Raw genomic sequence first — 22,212 nt, forward strand, 5'->3', positions numbered from 1 at the left:
TCTGCTTCTTCTGCAAGGTGATTCTGTTTTTACACTAGTGTTGCTCCATTTATTTCATTGGAATAATTGACCTAGCTAGTACCTTTTCCTGTGAGCAAAACTCCCCAAGAATATAAATACCATCCATCTAGACAGAAAAAACAAACACTTATCAAAACATGCCATTAAATGTCTGCAAACTTGCTGAATGTTATTTGAATGATGGGTTGTCTGCAGTATCCTTATATCTAACAAAGTGCTCATTCCTTACTATAACATATGTAGGAACGGAAGCAGCAGGCAAAAAAATAACCTTGTGTTCATTCAAAGGTTAAAGCCCTCTTGTACCTGGCATTAGCAGTTGCATTGATAAGGAAACCTCATAGTAGTTGGCAGTTCAGATTAATATCTTTGAAGCTTAGCTGAACTTCTTTGGTCAAGTAACAGGCTGGATACCTAGAGAACAGGTTCTCATGACATTTCTTATACTTGCACTAGCTGGTTTCAGGTAGTTAATCAATACAATGGTCTCAGTTAAACATGGAAAAATTATTTACTTTAATGACTGTGTAACAACTTTAAAACAGGTCAGATCTTCTTTAGTTCTTTTCTCCTTCCCCATCAAGGAAAAAGTATTTTCTAATTCAGGCTCGGTTTTTTATTTGCTGGCTAGCTTTTCTCCTTTTCCCTCCGAGCGTGGGGACACTGAAATGGCTGTTTCTTATTGCTCTGTGTGTGAGAGCATGATCTGGCTACCCTGGTAATGGGCGCAGTATAAGAACCTGAATGGACTAGAACTCTAGTATGTATGGGGAGAAGGGAACACAACAGTACTCCTCTCACTCTTGCATAATGATGCAGGCTCCACCACAAGCAGAAAGAGAGGTGAAATACATCAAGGGCATGTTTACTGCAAATTATTCACTAAATCAAGATGAGAAATCCTTGTGTGTCACTGCCTTTCAGAAATGCGTGATTATATATAAATGAGTCTTCCAGTCTTGGAACAGAAATCAGCAAACATGAACTTTTTTCCTATAAAAACCCATCGCCCAGAACTGAACCTGCATCTTTTTTGTTGTTGGTTTGTGTCTAATATGTTCCGTTAATTTTATCCTCTTTACCTTCAATATTTTTCTCCACCAATGAGTTTGCACTTCCAGATTGTAATTAGGACCAGAAGTAGGACTACTGAAACGCCTTACAGAAGGCCATTCTCATCATAAATCTGGCCTGATGGGAAGCAGGAAATACTGGAGTATAAGATCCGATTCTATGATATTTCCAGCCAAATTTAGCAGTCGCAGCTAGATCATAGTTCAGAAAATAATCCCAATGCTTGTAGAGTTTGGATCGGGGGGTTTGCTTCAGGCTCCTCATTTAAATGATTCAGAAGAGGTGAAAGCAGAAAAAAAAAGGATGTTTTAGATGCTCTTTACTAGGAAGCTGGATGTCTTAGGGGAATGGCAATGAGATACAAAGACCTTCACCTCTTGGTTCTTACTCATTTTAATGTAGATGTGCCTGAAATTTGATCAAAAGTTGCTATGATGAAGTATGACCTATGTAAATGAGTTGGTGGTGTCAATCAGCTACTTATACTCATCATCATATAGAAAACACTACTAGAAAACCGCTAGTTGCGGCATGGAGGCCAAAGATGGTGTGGAAAACTGACTATGTTATCTATATCATTCTCTATGTATATCCTCCCAATGCTTTCTTAGAGGTGGTCCCTTCCGTCATACTGGCACTCCTGTTTGTACTTCTGCTTCCAGTGATGTATTTGTCCTGTGGGTACTTACCAATTGAAATTGTAAATCTGGTGCCCCACAACCCACCCACGTACACATACAAATATCTATGAAAACTCTGAAGCAGCTTTGGAATTTATGCTCTGTGTTAAGTTAATAGGTATAGAATTTGGAGGCAGAGCGAGGGTTAAATTTGCAGCAGATCTCCCCTTCCATTTTGTATCAGCCAATTTATTCCAAGAAGCAGCTTGAAGTCCATGATTAACAATCCAAAAATACTAGGTGTGTGTCTCAGTAACACTTAGACCATGAATTAAAAAAACAATTACATAACCTACATGAAAAATAATATGATATATACTAGCCCATTACTGATGCTTTCAGGGGGATATAAACCACCAAACAGTAATCTAAATGAAAATGCCAAAGTAATGACAAGGTCTAACTTTTCTGGCGCATAATCAAATGCTTCCAAATACTTATTTACTGCATGTAACGATTTGTAAATAAGATTAGAGGGAGTTGTGCAGAGCTAATACATTTTTTCAAAGTTTAATTTACAAAACCCTTTTTAAAAAACTCTAAGCAGAGTTAGACCACAAGCAGATCAGGATTGAGCTCATTTAAAACCTTTTAAAATCTACTGCATGTAAACAGAAAAGAGAAAAATGGCACTATTTGAGGAAAGATTAGAAAAGTTGATGGAATCCAGTTGAGAACAAAATCATAATTAAATCCAGTGTTTGTAACATATATGAAATCCTTCAGTGATTCAGAAGGCAAATATAGGGAACGGTCATTGCCAAACCTGATCGGACCAAAATCCCACCTAGCCCACTATCCTATCTCTGAAAATAGTAGGTACCAACTGCTTCAAAGAAAGGCGCAAGAAAGAACATAGCGGACAATTGTGGAATAACCTGTCATTAGGGGATGTTCCTTCCCAAATCCCATCAGGTTGGTTAATGCCCTGCAGCAGGAAGGTTTATCTGCCTTCTAAAATATTTTTATGCATTTATATATTGAATTCTGGGTAATGTAATGGCAGATGTTCACAGGTGCATGTTGACTGTCAGTTATTAAATACAATGTTTTAATGTTTCATAGCTACACTTTAGTAACTAAGGCTGGAATTGTCAGTGGAGCCCATGAGAACCAGGTGTCCAAATCCAGTTGAAATTCAATGGGATATGGATGCCTAATTGCCTTCAGCTTCCTTTAAAATCCCAGCCAGGGGTCATGCAGGGACACACCCAAACAGAGGCTTTGGCAGGATTGTTGCCTAATTTGTTATTTTACAGCCAATTAATACAGAAATCTAGAATACCAAGATGCAAGAATAATACCCTTATTAAAAGGACCTTGCTATTCTTTGGCCATGGTTCAAGCCACCACAGATTACAATCGGTTTACAATTAAAACATTTCATTTCAATTTTGACCCTTTTTTAAAATTTATTTTTATGATAATTACCTGATATTTCACAACAGGTATTTTGAATGAGAAAAAGGTTTTTTTTAGTTTAAAAAAGGTCACAATGAAACATTTTGCCGGTCTCAAAACTTTTCTCCAAAAAATTTGAGAGTTGAAAAATTCATCAAAATTGACCCTTGTCCACAAGCTGAATAGGTATTGATGAATCAGTTTTTCAACCCTCATCCTGCCAAAATAGTTTCTTTGGAAAATTCCCAACCAGCTGTAATTACAATTGTGCTAAATGCAGTATTTCAGGCAATCACCGCAGAATGATTTTTTTTAAATAAAGGTTATTGAAAATACCTTTTGAATTAATAAATATTTTAAAAGTCTGTAACATTCATAGGTAACATTGTAGAAGGCTCACTCACCACCTGGTGTGCCTCCTCATGGCTAGGAGTGGCATCGCAGCCCTTCTGTCTTTATTGCTCCCTGCAGGCAGCTACTTGGGCCACTTGGTGGTCTGTTCCACTTTGTGATTCAGCCCTCTGGTCAGAATGGCTAGAGCCTTCCCCTTCCAGGGGGACAGTCTCATTGACTGTCACTTAGGTTCCTAAATCAATTAGGAATTACAACACTGCATGCAGAAACACTTTTTAAAATCTGGGTCTTGGTGACCACATAGCAGGCTTTTGGTTCCAATCTGGGTTTAGTAGTCCTTGCCCCTTTACTTCTGAGGCTTACACTGACCCACATGTAGGGCATGGTAGGGGAATTCAGGCCCACCCTTTGCTCTGGGTTCCAGCCCAAGGACCTTGTAATAAGCAGCTAGCATCTGTTCCTTACGATCCTTTACTGGTTCCCTGACCACTTCCTATCTTTACCTGTTTGCAGGCATCTGGCTTAGAACTACGCTCTTCAGTCCTCTCTCCATAGAGTTTCAGCTCTCCATATAGCTTTTCCCAGTTTGTTGCTGAGGCGCTGGAACCCATTTCTCCTGCTACCTTATCCCTTCAAGGTCAGTCCCAGACTATCCACTCCCTACTGCAGCTCTCCTCTCTCAGTCCTCTACTATTGCCCCTTCAATTCCTGCTTTATAGGAACCACCCACTGTGGTTCTCTCCAGCTGGGTCTAATCCTTAATTACCCGTCTCTTCTCCAGGTGCCATAGAATGGGCTAACCTGCTCCCCTTAATCCTGCCACTGTAGGATTTATCCACCCCATCACACAAGTATTTTAAAACTATTCATTTAAGATCACTGTTGTACTAGTAGCAGCAAAAGATCAAGAAGTCTTTATTATGTATGTTGTCCGGTACAGATGTGTGTATATGCAGAGAATATATTCAAACAGAACTACTCTATTGGTTTGTACTGTCAGTTTTCCAGTCTGTTTAATCTCCTTCTGCAAGTTAAACCCTGTCTCAAATAGTCAAAAAAGGAAACCCATATTACCCTTAATCTTCATCTCCTCCACTAAATTTCCTCTTCACTGCCAAATCCGATTCAGAATTGCCCTGCTGCGCTTCCAAAACCCAAGTGGCCTCATTCTACCGCTTGCTGACCTCATATCAACTTACCCTCTTACCTGCTTGTGGTGTCTCGCCAATCTTGGCATTTTTCTTCCCTTCCACCTCAGTCTCCACAAGTGGGAGGGGCCACAGTTACACTTGTATGCCTTCTGTACTCCCTTCTTGTGAAACACTTCTATGTAAATATTAGCTCAAAACCATCCTTGTCTCTTTAGCTTTTAATTGACTCTTTATACAGAAATCATTTTCTGATGATCTGTATGAGGTCACTATAAAAATTAATGGTTGTTATTTATAATATAAAATATCTTTGTAATGTGTTTCTGCACACCATATTATATTTTCCATTTGGTATATGTTCTCTAAACAATGGAGAAAGGATTGTGCACTTAATGGGGTTCTGCTTTACATATATTGCTGAAAAAAACATTGCCCAATACCCTAAATTTAGTGTAGAAAATAGGAAGGTCACAATCTAGAATCATAGCATAGGCCACTACAAAGGCAACGATTGTTGTTTTTACAAGAGAACTCAAGGATCTATAATGCATAGTGGCATACATATGTTTTATTCATTTTCACAAAGGATGGTTTGATGAATTATAAATCTCTGTCTTCTCAGATGCTGCGTGGTAGAAATCATTTAGTGACTTCTAATATAATGATTAGAAAAAAGAACCATCAGGCCACCTCGGTGCTCTACTGGAAATGCACAGATAAGACTAAGGTCAGGTTTTTGCTCCCTGAGCTGGAAAGAGCTAGCTGTGATCTGGATATAACAGTTGTAGCAGAGCAAAGTACAATTAGTCACTCTCAGAGTAGCTGCATTTACTAGTGCTGTGTTTTGAAAAATCTGTCCTTAAAAGTCCAGAGATGAATTACAAAATAACTGTTTAATTTAATTACACAAAAAGAAAAGGAGTACTTGTGGCACCTTAGAGACTAACCAATTTATTTGAGCATGAGCTTTCGTGAGCTACAGCTCACTTCATCGGATGCATACTTCATCGGACGCAAAAAATGGTATTGTTTCATGGTCTCTGTGTGTATATAATGTCTTCTGCAGCTTCCACAATATGCATCCGATGAAGTGAGCTGTAGCTCACGAAAGCTCATACTCAAATAAATTGGTTAGTCTCTAAGGTGCCACAAGTACTCCTTTTCTTTTTGCGAATACAGACTAACACGGCTGTTACTCTGAAACCTTTAATTACACAAGCATTTCCAGTCCCCACTTGACTGGCCTACAGAAAGACCCAAATATTAACCTAGGCCAATGATAAAATAGTGAGGGGGGCAGGGGGGATCTGGTTCTTGGTACTGGAGATGCATTCCCAGAATGTTTCTGGACAAGCAAGGACCAAGATTCTACCTAGCTCCTGCATAAGGGTTAAAATACAGGGGAGGAGTTCCAGTCATCATGTAAATTTCCCTTGTAAACTGGTGCAGGGATAGGCACAGCTTAGTCTTAAATTAACACAAAACTTAAAATGGGATACTGCTCCTGAGATGAGGTTTTCAGCATTGCGTTGTGCTGTATGGTTTTATGAAATGAGAATGAGCAATGGAAGTTTGCTTTCTCATTTTGTTATTTACAGAATGCAAAGTGAACCTTATGGTGTGATTTTTCACTCTATGTTTGGGAGAGCAGGAGAGAGTGTATGACAGTCTACTATTATCAATATGCAAAGGCTACACTACTGGCACCATTTTGACAAACATAGAATACGTGATCTGAAAGTAGAAAAAGCTGTCCAGAATGTTTTACTCGTCCTTAATTCAGCTTAATTGCCCTGTTAATTGCCTCAAGCCACTTATGTGATTATTAATAAATCCATCTTGCATAACACAAAAGTCAGACTCAGTACTGAATAGTTAATATATTGCAGTGGATTAGATTTGAAATATTACTGAAGCAAGCTGCGGATGCAAAGTTATAGTGGGAGAAGGATGGTTTGTGGTTAGAATGTTATCCTGTGACTTGTGAGACCCACTTTCATCTCCTTGCACTTCCACAGACATCCTGTGTTGCCTTGAGCAAATCACTTAATCTCTCTGTGCCTCAATGGTCCATCTGTAATGAAGAGATAATGGGATTTACCTACTTCACAAGGGTGCTGTGAGGATAAATCCCTTAATGACTCTGAGACTCCCAGATACTATAGTGATGGGGGCCATATAAATGTCTCCAGTTAGGTGATCACTTGATTTAATTTCCCTTTAACAAACCGTTACTCTGTTTAGTCAATCTGAAAATATCTGTTTCCTTGAAAGCTAAATATTTTGTTTAATGATTGGTCCCAATCCTTAGTCTGGAGCTGCTTTGAGGTCCTCTAAAAGCACAACTGTCCCTAAGGGTGGGATAGCCAGACACAGGAGTATCAACCAGCACAAGGGAATCCCCCTAGTAATGCAGACACAAAAAAACTAACTCCTGTATCACCTCCTCTCCCTTTATCTGGCATAGGTGTTGTAGCTGGGGGGTGGAAAGAGGTGTGGCTGGCTAGGGTTTTCTTGAACCCTGGAGTTCCTTGGCGACAATAGTAGCCCCTTGATTTTGAAAACAGAACACACTGGACATTGGATTAAAGGCCAGTGCTGCAGCTTTTACTGACGTACTATAATTCAAACTAAAATGTTGCCTGGAAAACAATTTTGCCTGTAGTAGTAAGTAATGAAATGAGCAAGAGCACCCTCCCTTGTACTCACGACACTAGCGAAATGTAACTCCCATGCTCCAACTTCCAAATCGTAGCAATAACTGTTCGGTACATGTTGTGTCACGGGGAACCCTCTACCTGTGTATTATATTTAGTCACTCTCACACACCTCCCCCCGCATCTGTCTGGTCATCCCTCAGCTGCTCTGTTCCTAATCCTATGCATAAATTATAGGAAATGAGGCCATAACAGCCAACTGCTAAAGTAAGGCTCTCCCACCTACCATCAATATCAAATGCCCTAAGCTTTGTAGCTCCAGTGCAACATGGAAGAGAATTTACCCTCTAATTGAAAGCCACCAGCATGCTATTTGCTGGGCTGCCCTGAGTAGGACTTGTGGGCTCCCACTATTTGGCACCTATGCCTCAACCTTCTACTCACACCATGCTTTTCCAGGGAAAGGTCAGGGACAATGAGACAAATGCAGGTTTGGCCAGTGTGCTCTTGGGGAAAAAATCCTTCTCAACTCCAGATATAACAATCAGTTTTAGCCTGAGCAGGCAAGGAACAGTCAGAATTACCTCAAGAGTCTGAAAGCAACTATCACTCAAAACCCAGAATAAAATATGGGTTGCACCAGCACAGAAATAACTCAGGAAACACCAGAGTCAGCTCTTTGGGCAACATTTCAGGGTGCCAGGAAAGGAGGAAATGGTTTCTGCTCCCCTTTGAACCCTAGAATGGCAACCACTTTTAATCCTGCTATTATATGAAGTGCTCATGTGAGTCTACAGCTCCTACTCCCTCAGTGCCAGCATCACAGGGTCACTGGAAGGACAACAGGGTCACCAAGGGCTACCTCTCCTGGATGGAAGTACAAACAAGAGAAAGGGCTAGGGGAGATGAGAAGGAGACAGGTCAAGTGCAAGTAGGCTTGCTGGCACAATTCCCCAGTTCACAGCTTGGTTGATCCCTGAGGAGACAGAGATCTTCAGTATGGGATCATTTCTTATCACTAAAGGCTTGACTATCCAAATGTTCACACCTTTGTTCAGTTCACTTTCCATGAATACTGGTCAAGGGAAATCACTGAAACATTCCAGAGGAAACCTTTTGCACTATTCACACAGCTGGAGTAATGCCCAAGCTTTCTCTCTCATTCAGTTACATAAATCCTGCAATGAAATGGGATTAATTTAAGAGACCACAAGCCAAAACCCCAGATCTAAACACACTGAAAGTTTGGGACATTTGTAAGTCAAAGCCACATCTGGTCCTGCCTTTATAATGGATTCAGTCCAGAACCAGAGTCTCCTGAATTTTAGGGTTTGATTGAAATTTTGCAATTTAAGCCATCTAGTTTAAACAACATGATCCAGATTCTCAGATGAAAGCTAGTGGGCCAAATCCTGAAGTTTTTACTCAGATAAAACTCCAATTACTCAAAGGTGGCATTTACTGCAGTGAGGATGATGGGGCCACATCCTGTGAGGTGTTGAATGCCTCCAGGCAGGAAGGAAAGGTTCTCCACACCTCATAGGAGGGGGTGCTCCATAAAAGCTGCAGGATTTGGTCGTATATACATTAAAGAGTTTTTATAATCCACCAAAACTCTAACATGTTATGAAAGGAATGCATCACACTAGTTTGTAGGGGAAATTTCCTCCCACAACAAATTAAGTTAAACTTCATGAAAAGTGGATACAGGCTTGGTAGTAAATTAATAAGTTATTTTACACTTAACCTATTTTTATTTCAATAGTTTAGAATGATTAATTACTGCCTGTTAAGAGCAGGAACTTAAGAATAATGAAGGCTGAATTAATTCATCCACATACTAGTCAGTTGAAATGGGGCATGACCGAAATGCCCAGTCTTGAAGGTGCCACCAAAATAAAACACCAGCAATTAATCAGGCAAACTGAACCCAATAATCAATCCATGCTCATGTTTATACATATTTGATGTGTACATGTTTGTATTTCAAAAAATATGGTAGAATTATGGGTATTAGAGGGAAAACAACATGTTAGGTGAAATCAATTTAATTCTTTCCTGAGATCTCCTATTGGGCCTTACTGTTGATTTTCATGCAAGGCAGCAAGTCCTCTCCTTATTGGAATACGAACTAATCGTTTCCAATGGGAAATTTCACAAGCTCCTATGATAGGTATAAAGTTAACTTATGTTACTTCAATATATTGACTATAGAAACAGTGACATTCAATAGCAACATTTCTCTGCTGGTCTCTTTCCTCTCTGGGTTTTGGGAGCAGCAGCCAGGATGTTAGCTTTATTACACTGAAAATTTACATAGATTTTTATCAGATAGAGTCTTTTGGTACCTTCCTGTAGAGTGTAAATGATGTATACCCATTTTTCAAGAACAGAGCTCTCTGATTTTAACCAGAGGGGAAGCGACATTAAAAAAAAAAAATCTGTGGGTGGGATGGGGGAAGAATGCCTGAATGAGACTGTGGATGGGAAGGGGAAATGCATGAATGAGACAGTATGAGTCTTCCAGCTGCCTAAATGCGGACTTCAAGAGGAGAGTTAAAAGCTGTGATGGGTGGGGACACATGTTTCTGTCATTCCCTTTTCATTCCCAAGAGTTACTTTTACATCTCTGACAGGACACAGTGAGTGATGAAGGTTGCTGAGTCCTGCGTCTCTTACAGAATGCATACCCAACGGGTGATACAAGAAATGATGTTTGTGATTCAAAAGGGTACACGCTCTTCCATCTGAGTATGTACTTACCCAGTGCAGCACTGTGTTAGGGGGCTACTGTGCTTCTGGAGATGTCCTCTTTCAAATGCAACGTGAAACTGAGACTTTGCTTTTGATTAGCAGAGGCTCCATGGCAATTTTTGGCAGAGTAGTAGTGCTAATCCCCTGGACCACTCTGTCAGGTTTGATCCTGCAAGGAGCTGAACACAGGGATAAAACCCAAAGTGATCAATAAACTGAGATAAAGATAAACTTTAGAAAATACTGTGTATATGACATCCTTGTGCTTAAAACTAAACATTTGGCTAGCAATAACATGGGCACTGCATTAATCTTGCATCTGTTGTTCTAAATTTCATAATAAAATGGCAGTGCAAAAAGTGAGATTTGCCTTGCCTAATGCCAAGTGAGATCAGCAGAGGCAGAAAGCTTGAACTTATTCAGCCATTAACTGCATTTTAGTATTTAGTTTGCTGCTTTGACATTTTGACAGCGTATTTTGTATTGGCTGCTGCGTGGAATAGTAAGGAAAGGTTAAGCATGTAACATTTTACCTAGATGTCATTTACAAAATCATGAGCGTTTTCAAGCATCTTAAATTGGGCACTTGGAATGTCACAATTACCCTTCAAAACAATTGCAAGTGATCTTTGTGGCTGACATGGGTGCGCTCCTGGTCTACAGAGGTTTCTCATGAAGCATTTCCTGTTTTCATTACATGAATGACGTAATCTGCTCTGGGATTATCAGCCTGTTACCTGTGCATGAAGGCCTGATGGCTCATTGATTCCTCAGAAGAAATTGTTCATTTTTTTCCTCTTTTTTTATTTAAAAAAGTCAAATAATGAAATAGTGGAATAATGTTTTTTGATAATTTAAAAGGAAATTTTGTTCCACCCTCTGACCCTCACCCACCATATCAGAAGCACAAGAGACAGGCTGGGAAAATGATTTTCATAGCAGGGCAGGCCTCCAAGAAACTAGTTCCAGTAATATAAATATGTGAGAAAATATCATCTGAAGTGATAGTACTAATTGTCTGGGTAACAGCAGGAAACACAGAGAAAGAACTGACCTTCTCACTTCTGAATTAAACTGCTCATGACCCTACTTCAAATGGGGTTTGACAAGCTAAAGAAGCCAAGCATACTGAATTAACTTTCTCATAGGAGACAACGTTTTCCCTCATTATGTATATTTCTGGATTAGTGTGGCTGGTTTGATTTATTAGACATATAACTGATTCAGATCCAGCCTGATGTATTAGTTATTGTTACTTGTGATGGGACTAACTCACAAAGGCCAGAATTGGAGCTGGATTCAAATTTTCCCACAGTTCAAGAAGGTTCAGATATAGTTTTCTGTCCCTTCTCTAGTAAGAAAATCAATGGACCAGGAATACAAACCGCAGGATTTTCAAAAGTGCTCAGCTTTGAGCAAATTTTGCTCCTATTAAAATAAATGTCAAAACCTCCATTGAGTTCAGAAGAAGCATAGTTAGGCCAATGCTGAGAGCTTTGAAAATCTGACTACTATTAAGCACAAGATATTTTCCTCCAGTAATATGTTGCATTTTTGTGAAGAACAGTCAAGATGGAAGAAAAATACTGATATCCTCAGTCATACATGCAAATACTACATAGTACTTCTTTTAATAAAACAGTCATTCAGGGACAAATCATCTGGAAGGTGGGGAAGGTGCTGAAAGAGTGAGGCCAGGAAGATTCGTCACTATGTGGATCCCCTTATCCTTCCAGTAGAGACAGACACTGTGATAAACGAATGGGGGCGGAGGGAATAACCCCTATTCCTGAATACCCAGTCAACCAGTTCGCTGTAAAATCCCTCTTGGTGTCTTGTTCTCCACTTGCTTTACTTGTAAAGGGTTAACAAGCCCACAGGTAAAAGAAAAGGATTGGGCACCTGATCAAAAGAGCCAATGGGAATGCTAGAACTTTTACATTTGGGGGAAAAAAAACTTTCCCTTTGTCTGTTCTTCTCTGGGCTGCAGGGACATGGAGAACAATGCTATCAGCAGAAATGCTGAGTAAGGTTTGAACCAGGTATGAAAAAGTAATCTTCCATACCTAGAAGAAATAATTTGGATAGGGAATGTTTAGTTAGACGCTCTCAGGTTTATTTCTTATTTTGGCTTGTGGATCTCCTCTATGCTAACCCAAGATGCTTTTGTTTGCTTGTAACCTTTAAGCTGAACCCCCCAGAAAGCTATTTTAGGTGATTGATTTTTGGAATTGCTCTTTTAAATCTAGCAAAAGCCTAAGGTCCAGATGTATTTTCTTTCTGTTTTTAATAAAATTTACATTTTTAAAAAACAGGATTGGATTTTTGGTGTCCGAAGACATTTGTGCATATGCTGTTGATTAGCTGATGGCAACAGCTAATTTCCTTTGTTTTCTTCCTCAGCTCTTCCCCAGAGGGGGGGTGAAGGGGCTTGAGGGTATCTCACAGGGAGGAATTCCCAAGTGCTCCTTCCTGTGTCCAAGGGATTTTTTTTTTTTTTTTTTTTGCATTTGAGTGGTAGAAGCATTACCAAGACAAGGTCAGAGAGAAGCTGTAACCTTGGGAGTTGAATACAAGCCTAGAGGGGCCAGTATTAACTTTTAGAATCCTCGTGGGCCCCCACCTTCTGCACTCAGCGTGACAGAGTGGGGATTCAGCCTTGACAGACACACAGCCATATTAGTATAAGAACTCTCACAGAACCTCCACTATGATTCCATAGTATAACACTTTGGGGTTCAACCCAGAGGTTCTGTCACTGTCTGCCTTGGTACCCTGGTCCCTCTGTGCTGTGCAGTTTTGTTCAGAGCCCTGATATCATCAGCCTGCTTACAGCACAATAGCCTCACCCTGGCATTCACCAGCCTAGTTATTCCTTGTAGAGACACACCACCCCCCTCCCTGTTCTGCATTTTCCCTCAAACCATCTGCCCTGTAGTGTCCAGCCCTTCTGACTGCAATACTCACAGATCCATATTAAGTTCACTGCTCCTTTTAAAGATACAGCACATAGGACCAACCTCTTAATTTAACTGAGGATTCACACTTATTTTTAATATATATCACTGAGATGGTTCATAGTAAAACTAAAACTGTTTATTAACAAAGAATATAAGATTAAATGATTTCTAGTAAGAGTGAAAGAGACATGAAGTTACAAACAAAACAAGCTTTCTAGTGACTACATTTAACTTAAGCAAATTAGTCTTAGTCTAAGGTGGTTTCTCATCTAGATTCAATTTCCTGAGACCTTCAATCTCCTGGGTTGAAAGGTTTCACTTTTCTCTGAAGTACAAGACCTGTAGCCTCTTATATCTGCCCAGTGAGGTCTACCAACATGGATTTCTGTACTTGCTTATATTTTCCAAAGACCTTGTTTCAGGAGGCAGAAAGGTTTTCTAGTACTGTAGCTTCCACCTCTGGTGAGAAGTGTTAAGTAACCATCTTCCACATTGGTTTGCCTTATAGCTTCATGTAAATGAAATCTTACCCTTCATATAAATGTAAATTCATTATCTTGCTTTGTTCAGTTCACATTGGAGGTGTATTCAAGTAGGTAGAACCACATTTCTTTTGTCTAGATCAGGATGTCTTACCCTTGCCTGACCAACACATTTTAAGAATATATTTCCAGCACAAATTTATATTTCTTCATATATTGCCCATACATACAGCACACAATAATATTAAAGAGTAGTGTGTTGCCAGTTGTAACAAGGCACAGCTGGGCCCCTCTTGCCCTCACAAAACCAATCAGAGACACCTCAGGTCAATGCAGTCACCCATGTATTTTATTTATAGTTCTTTCCCACCACCAGTTCACTATTTTTATACAGAATTTTACAGCCAGACTTCACTATCAACAGGCCAGCAGCACCACCAATCCCTCTCAGCCTCTGACCTTTCTCTTCCCTACTCTGGCTTCCTTCCTCCAGCCTTTATAGCCCCTGGCTAATTAGGCTGGCAACTGTTCCTAGTTGACCAGCAGGCAGGGCTATTCAGCCAGCCCCAATCCATTCCCCTTGATTGGGGCTGGCTTGGTAGGGGGCTGATTAAGCACTTCATGCCCAGCACCCTGTCACAGCAATTTACATAGGATACCTTACATGATACCTTTTCGATACAGAATATGACAATAGTGAGTTGGGGCAATGAGTATGTCAGACCTGATATGACTTATGTTATGCTGTGCCCTCTACAAGTTGCCATTGAGGGGCTCCATTGATCACATATAGTTCCTGGGGGAAAATTCCTCCCCACTCTTTGTAATGAAGTATCCTAGTGTAGTAACATAGGCTGGGTGCTGGAGAGAGAAAATTAGCTTTAGTGAATAGTCATCTGAATGACAAAAAGATAAGGAAGGGAAAATATGAGAAACAGTAGCAATGGAGTCATTGTCTTCTTTCTATTTTTTTAAAACTTCCTTGTGCAATTCTTGTGAGTTAGCCTTCATTTGCCATTTATCAAAGCAGTTCATGGACACACTTCATAAATCGTTCCTTTGGCATTTAGTTAAATGCATTGTTGATGGAACTACTGTTGAATCAGTTATGATCAGGTCTAAAATGTGGATCCAAACATGACTGTTGTATAGTGAAATAAATTCTACCTTTAGGGGTTGTGATGGTACCTGTCACTGTAGTATCCTTAAAATGATGTCTGAGGTTTGGCATGCTGGCCTAAACTCAGATCATCCCCCCAACCCCTTACACATGTGTTTAACTCCATGATCTTCCTCCAAAATGAACTGCAAACTCTATATGAATAACTATTCACAATTGGTGAAACCTCCTCTGTGAGCATCTGGATGGTGCATTGCTCCAGTTCAATTCAAATACTCAGCATTGGACTTGAGTGGGTCTTTGTGGGCCTTGTGCTGGCCTTTTGCATGCAGGTGAATTTCCTCTATCAGTGAATGGATGGGTAGACACAGGCTCCATAACACTCAACAAGAAGGATTAGAGAGACAGTGAATTGAAATGAGCTTGAGTGTGGACACCAAGGAATTGCTGATTGAACCAGAAGAAAATTAAGGAGCTGGTCCTGCAAGTTACTGAAGATAAAGCAAATTGAGCATGCAGCACTGTGACTCTGTATGACTGAAATATGATCATTTATATAATTAATATTGCCACTTTTAGACAATTGCAACAAATCTTATACAAAGTTTGTCATTGTAAGGGTATCAATGGAAAAGTTACATCTATCAAATATGATTATTCTGTTTGAATGCATGTATCAACTTAGTATCTAAAGTTATGAATATTGACTGTGTCCCAGTATTTCAAATGTGTTTGTTCATGGAGCAATACCCACAAGGCAATTTACACCCAGTCCAGGGCCAGCACATTGTGAATGAGCTATTCAAGTTGATGGCCCATCAAAGAATACTTAGCTCTCACAATAGGCTATAGAAGAAGCTTGTCCCTGCCCGATGAGCCTTCTTGTGGATGCTTTAGCCAAAATATGTGTAATGGCTGCACCTATGAGTCATCAAAGCATGCGAGGGCGTCTAACTTGCTCATGTGACCTCGGATTCCATCTTGTGCCTGTAATTTTCCACAAACTAAGACTGAAAGCATCCCTTCCACATGGGAGAAACCCTGGAAGGATCTCCATTTTGCCTCTTTTCTGCTCTGATCTCTACTATGGCTTTACACTAAAAGGAACATTCTAAACAATGGACTGAGGGCCTTCCAATCTTTTGGAAGTTACCAGAGACTTTACAAGCAAAGAGTTTATTCCATCACTGCTTCAAACCTGACAAAAGAACTTTGCATTGAGTGTATGTATTTGTTTTCCTTGACTATTTTAATTCTCTCCTCTTTCTTTTCTCTTATAAATAAACCTCTAGATATTAGATACTAAAGGATTGGCAACAGCGTGATTATTGAGTAAAATCTGAGTTATATATTAACCTGGCTGAGTGGCTGATCTCTTGGGATTAGAAGGATCCTTTATTTGATTAAATTGGTTTTAAATAACCACTCATCATTAAATCTAGTGTCTAGATGATGAAACAGAGGCTGGGATGCCTAAGGAGACCACAGTTTGGACTTCTTGTGGTGTGGTAAGACAGAAGTTTACTTTTGTTACTGGATTGGTATATCTACTGGAAAAATAACCACCAGTTTGGGGTGAGTCTCCCCTATTTCTCAGCAGTTTATCCTGAATCTGGTATCCTTAGCTGTGACCCACTGAGGCATGGTGACAAGCACCCAGCAGGAGGTACTCGGCACTAAAGCTGGTTGAAAATTTTCACTGAAAAATGGCAATGAGACTTAAGTACATGCTTCAAGTTAAGTGCTTTCCTAAGTCAGGTTGTAGCATTTAGTGATCCTCCTTCCTCAGACAGTTCCTACAGCATAAGCTTTCCTGGAATATCTCCTCTTCCTTCCAAAGTGGCAAAAATAACACTATTGTTTAAAAATATGAAATTTATTTACTCTCCCCACTAGTTTTTGTTTGTTAGTTTTTTGTGCGGCCTGAATAGCAGGACTGGGGGAGAGAAAGATCATTGTTACTAAGTCACAGGAGCAAATTCAGCTCTGGTGTAAGCAGATGAGACTCCTATTGACTTTAATGGGAGTTGTGACTGCTTATGCAGGGACTGAATTGGGCTCATAGCCTCTACACATAATTGTTTCTAGTGATGAGGGATTGTTTGCATAATAAACAGCATTTTGGTGCCACAATTTGAATCTATTCATGGTTAATAAATCCGTGATAGCTTGCTTCACTACTGGCTTATGCAGTAAGTCCTTTATACAGGTTGAACGCATCAGACATCACAGAGCTAATCTCCTTTATAAGAAATCTGTGGAGAAATTGTGAACTCCCTCGAAGAAATCCCTTATTGAACTTAACACTAGGAAAATGAAATCATTGACATAATAATCTCAAATTGTACCTAGATCTGCTCTTCAGAGAAACAGGGGATTTCAGATAGCATTAGCGCTGGTATGCAATTACACAATGATGAAATCACAAATGAGAAAATCAGACATTACTGTGAATATTCCATTGAATCAGGCTTCATTTCTTATGTAATTTGTCAAGTATTTTGCATGGAAACAGAAGATACTTCTGTTTCATTATGCTGAAGCATCCTTTTCACAACATAACAGGCACCTCTATGCAAGGGAAAAATTAATTCCCATTGAAATCTTTCATTCTTACTCCTCAGCCTTGCTCCTGTCATTAAATGGAGTTTGGAATGTACACTTGCATTTCCTTGACACATGGTTCATTTCTGTAGATATCTTCAGTTAGAACTTTTCCTTTCCATAGCTTGAGGGATTCCACAGATTTTTCTTAGCCTCTCTTTTCCTGAGATGTTCTGAATGAGATACCTGTGGACTAGTTTTAGAAGCACAGGATCGGATCTGCATAGCTCCTTGACTCCAGTGGAGTGTCACCAATTTATACTGGCTGAGGATCTGGCATTTTTGTTGCATATTTGGTAGTAGAGAAACAAAGGGGTGAAATGATGGTTAGGCCAATGGTTAGTGTGGGCACTCAAAAACTGAAGTACTCAAATTCAGGGGCTACTTTGGAAAAGTTTGGCTTTAAATACTTGAAACTATGTCTTCCTTTATTTAAAAATTTAAATATAAACTTGTTCATATTGCTTGAAATAATGAGCTTAAAACAGGTGTGACATAGTTCACCAGGACACTGGTGTTTTATATTTTTTGCTTTGAAAACAAAGTCTTCTTTTTAATCTATGATAAAAGTCGATAATTACTAATTTACTCAGGTATGTGCCTTGGTCCCACTGAATTCAGCAGCATAGCTCCCCATTGACTTAAATATAGTAGAGACACAATAGAGTGAGTGATGGCCAATATCACATAATATGTCTGCAGACATCAAGCATATTTGTTCCTTTCCCTTTTGGTGTTAGCTCAAAAGCAGAACAAATTTACTACAGGAGACAGTGATAAATTACCAAGAAAACTTTGTTTCAATTCTGGAGTTTATAAAATATGGACATCTTGAATGCAAGAATCAAAATGTATAAAGTCAGGCTAGCCTTATGACATAACTGTACACACATATTTGTATCCTTGATTTGCTCTTAGGACAGTGGTTTTGTCATTTTAAATTCTGGAGAAATCACAAATGAGTTACTGCTTTTTGTTTGTTTTTTTTTAAATGTATGGATTTTAGAAAGATTTGTTATATTACTTGACCTCTTTCTGTTTTCTTTTCTCAATAAGATCTATAAGGAAAATAAGCTGAAGTGTCTCGATTTAAACATGTTTGTGTTATCAGAATGCAAGATTTCTCTGGATTATATGAGGAAAGCATGCTAGCAAAACTAAAAATGGCCAAACCTATTTCATTCCAACCTAAAAATTCACCTTTGGGCAGAGAACATGCATGCAAAAATAATGTGACCAACTGAAAAAGGGGAGTTACAGTGAAAGATAGAATTCAACTTTCACTATATCTTTTAAGAGGAGCTCTCATATAATAGCAGCAAACCTTTCGATTCAGTTCTTAGACTTTCCACCAGTTATTTTATATTCTATACAGATTTTTTCAAATAATTTCATGAATAAGTAGACAGCATAAAAGTTGCATGAGTACTAATTACTGAACATTATATGGATATATTAGTCTAGACATGACTTCTTTTTGCCTAACGCAAAATGTAAAAATATGGCATTTCAAAATTATAATAAATATACATGGATGAAGCACAGAAAAATCCAACTCACTGTTTTTTCTGGTGTCAAACTAAAGTACCATTGCTCTGCTATTTCTAGACAATGATGTCAGCAGAAACCTATTATTGCAGTCTTATGTAAAATGACTATTTTATTATTGTTATTTGTAAAGATAGTCAGATTATACACTTTCTTTAAAGGCTTTTCACAATTGCCTTAGAAACCTGATACAGGGAACATGCCGTATAGGCCCCAGTTCAGCAAGGTATGTAAGCATGTGTGTAACTGTTGACTTTAATGGGAGTACTCACATGTTTCAAGTTATTCAGGTGCTAAATCATTTCCAAGATGTATAATATTATCCACTTATCTAAGGCAACACTTCAATGTTTTTAAGGATGACCAATGCATATATATATATAAACATAACTGAAATAAATACCGGAATGGCCCTTAAAAAAACTTGCCAATGTCACCATAGATAACATTACAGGATTTGCTATATTCCTTATACCTCTCAGTACTATTATACCCTAAAGAATCCAGCAAAGCTGGAACAACACTGGTAGAGTTATAAGAATGACCACTGTATATTAGTAAAAATTATTTCCATCAGATAGTACCAAAAATGGAGAATAAATCATTTTAGGCATTCCCCATTTTACAGGACTGAACGCCAATACAGTTTATTCTTCCACAAACACTTCAAAGATATCAGCCTGTTCTTGATTGATTTCCAGTGCCCCATCATTTTAGTATCTAGTTATGGATGCAGTGTTAGATAACCCCCGAATGGACCTTGCTCTCCAACACCTTGTGATTCAGCCACCAAAACTGAGGTGCTTGTCTTCACTACCATATGAGGTCATTTAGAACATGACCTGTAGGAGTCATGCTAACTGACGGGTTAAACATTGTCTGCAGACAGACACTGCTATGTTTAACGTTATGTCACATGATCATTACTAATACTTGCATTACAGTAGTGTTCTAACTGGGAGCAGGAGCTCAGTATGATGAGCATGCAGATACACGTTCTGAGACACAGTCCCTGGCCTGAAGAGCTTACAGTCTAAATTGAAAGAAAATGGAAGTATTAAGTACCTTGCTGAAGACCACACAGCAGCTCAGTACCAGAGCCAGGATTAGAACACAAGTCTGCAGACTCCCAGTCTGGTGCCCTATCCACCAGACCAGAGGTTCTCAAACTGTGGCTTGGGACTCCAAAGGGGGTTGTGACCCCATTTTAATGGGGTCACCAAGGCTGACTAAGGCTGCTGGGCCCCAGGGCCAAAGTCGAAGCTGTAGTCAAAGTCTGAGGGCTTCAGGCCTGAGTGGCAGGGTTCAGGTTACAGGCAATCTGCCTGGGGCTGAAGCCCTTGGGCTTCGGCTTTGGCCCCCTCCACCAAGGGTGGTGGGGCTTGGGTGGGCTCAGGAGTCTATCCCCCTCCTGGGGCTGTGTAGTAATTTTTGTTGTCAGAAGGGGGTGGCGGTGCAATGAAGTTTGAGAACCCCTGCACTAGACCATGCTGCCTCTCAAACTATAAATTTAACCAGGACCAGCTGACATATTGAACATCATAGTCTCTGTCTATACTGAGAGCTAATCATGTGTAACATTATGTTAATTATCACAGCTCCTCAAGGTCATGTACTAACACCACCTAGTTTACTAGTGAAGACAGAAGTCTAGAGATTTAATGGGGTTCATGTGTTTGTTAATCTTTTTCTTCCTCTAATCTTTTCTTTCTTCCTCCATGCTATTGTAATTATTTAGGCACAATCATGATTTTATCTAACCTCACATCTTACCATGTAAATTATTGGGGGGCAAAGAGAATGGTTGTGTAAAAGGCGTCAAACTCAGAAGAGTGAAGGTGGTAGGCATTTGAGTAAATAAATACTCCCACATGCTGAGCACTGGCCACAACAATAATATTTAACAAGCAAATAAAGTGACAAACAGACAAAGGGGATCAAATTTACCAGGCCACAAAGATCAAATGTTTATCCCTTTGGCAATCTGGTACTTAGCAATATGACCATTCTTTCTTTTCCATGTTAGTAAAATGTGTCTTTCTTCAAACAGAGACTGGACCAAAAGAAGAGACAGGATGCACAAACACGAGTGATTTAGATTTACCTTTTGAAATAGGAATCTCTTCCTTTTCTCCCAGGTATATTTTAGTCTCCTTCCTTCCATATTATATTATCCAAACAACAGAGTAGATACACTACCTATTAAAGGGGTTAAAGTTTCTTTGAAATTTTGATCACTTAGATTAAGTTGGTGGGTTTGTTTGTTTTTGTTTTGGTAATGTTAATTCATGATCATTATTTTAAAGTTTATCAAATACTAAAAAGAATATAAGGTCAAAAGTATGCCTGGTATAATGTTGCTGGCTTCTCTGGAGTTGTTCCAGGGATGAACCTAGGAATGAAAAAGAAAGCAAAGCAAAAGTAATTAAAAACAAAACTTTTGAGGTAAAGGTTCACCTTGGCTATGAAAGGGATGAAAACAAACTTGTGGCAGATGAATGGCAGAAAGAGGATGTAAGAAAGAGGATTAATGTGTCACTATTCTGTGGAGTACATCATATACAGTCAAATTCTCTTAGATAAGGCTACGGGTACATTTATTGAACCACCATTATTTTGTGCAATGTTTAATTTTCAAGACACTGAAATTAATATTCTCAAATTCAGCACATCACTGGGATTTTTTTTCTTACAGATAACTACACTGAACAAAGATTGATGCTGATGAATTCATCTAGCAATCATTTTAAGCCTTTTATTATACTGGAAAGGGAAACAGAGCAACACTGATATGTTAATAGCAGGCTATTAGAAGGAATTGCCTAGATGAGTGCTGTCTAGTGGTTACAGAGGAAGAATGGCTTCCTGGGATCAGTTCCCAGTTCTGCCACATGCTATTGAGAGACCAGATACTTAAGCTGAGATTCAGGAAAGCACCTCATCATGTGCATATAAGTCCATTCCCATTCAGAAAAACAGAGAAATCAATGGTGCAGGAAACATACATTTGGTACACCCCATGAAATAGAGGTTTCAGGACGAGCTGAACATTGTGTGTTTATTGCAAAACACTCTCAATGCAAAAATGAAAAAAAATCTTCGTTCAATTTAACAGATTCAGGGGCTGCACAGGAATACTTTCAGCACTGTTTTGTGGGAAGGATAACCTGGTCTTGTAAATTCAAATTCTTGGAGTAAAGAATATTTTATAAACTCTAGCTAAACAAGGAGTTTGGTGGAGTTGTTTGTTTTTTAACTTGTCAACGTCTCCTGTCATGTTTACATATCAGAAAGTATGACTAACACACTAAGGCAAAAAAGCAAATATGTTTGAAGCTCACAGTCATACTGTATGCCTGTTTGCAATCTCGACTCCACTGTGTAACTTCTCCATGAAAACAACTAG

The 22,212-nt window shown here is 39.2% G+C and overlaps 1 long non-coding RNA gene across 1 annotated transcript in view; it reads right to left on the bottom strand.

Annotated features, from left to right (window-relative positions):
• LOC141988988 (uncharacterized) overlaps window positions 1-22,212 on the bottom strand; it is a 79,204-nt gene that overhangs the window by 9,466 nt on the left and 47,526 nt on the right. The window contains exon 2 of the long non-coding RNA XR_012639882.1: window positions 10,102-10,271. This is a non-coding gene — a long non-coding RNA (uncharacterized LOC141988988). The remainder of the gene's footprint in view (window positions 1-10,101; window positions 10,272-22,212) is intronic.

The sequence above is a fragment of the Natator depressus genome, chromosome 6, assembly GCF_965152275.1.
Source record: "Natator depressus isolate rNatDep1 chromosome 6, rNatDep2.hap1, whole genome shotgun sequence".
NCBI classification, from domain to species: Eukaryota; Metazoa; Chordata; order Testudines; family Cheloniidae; genus Natator; species Natator depressus.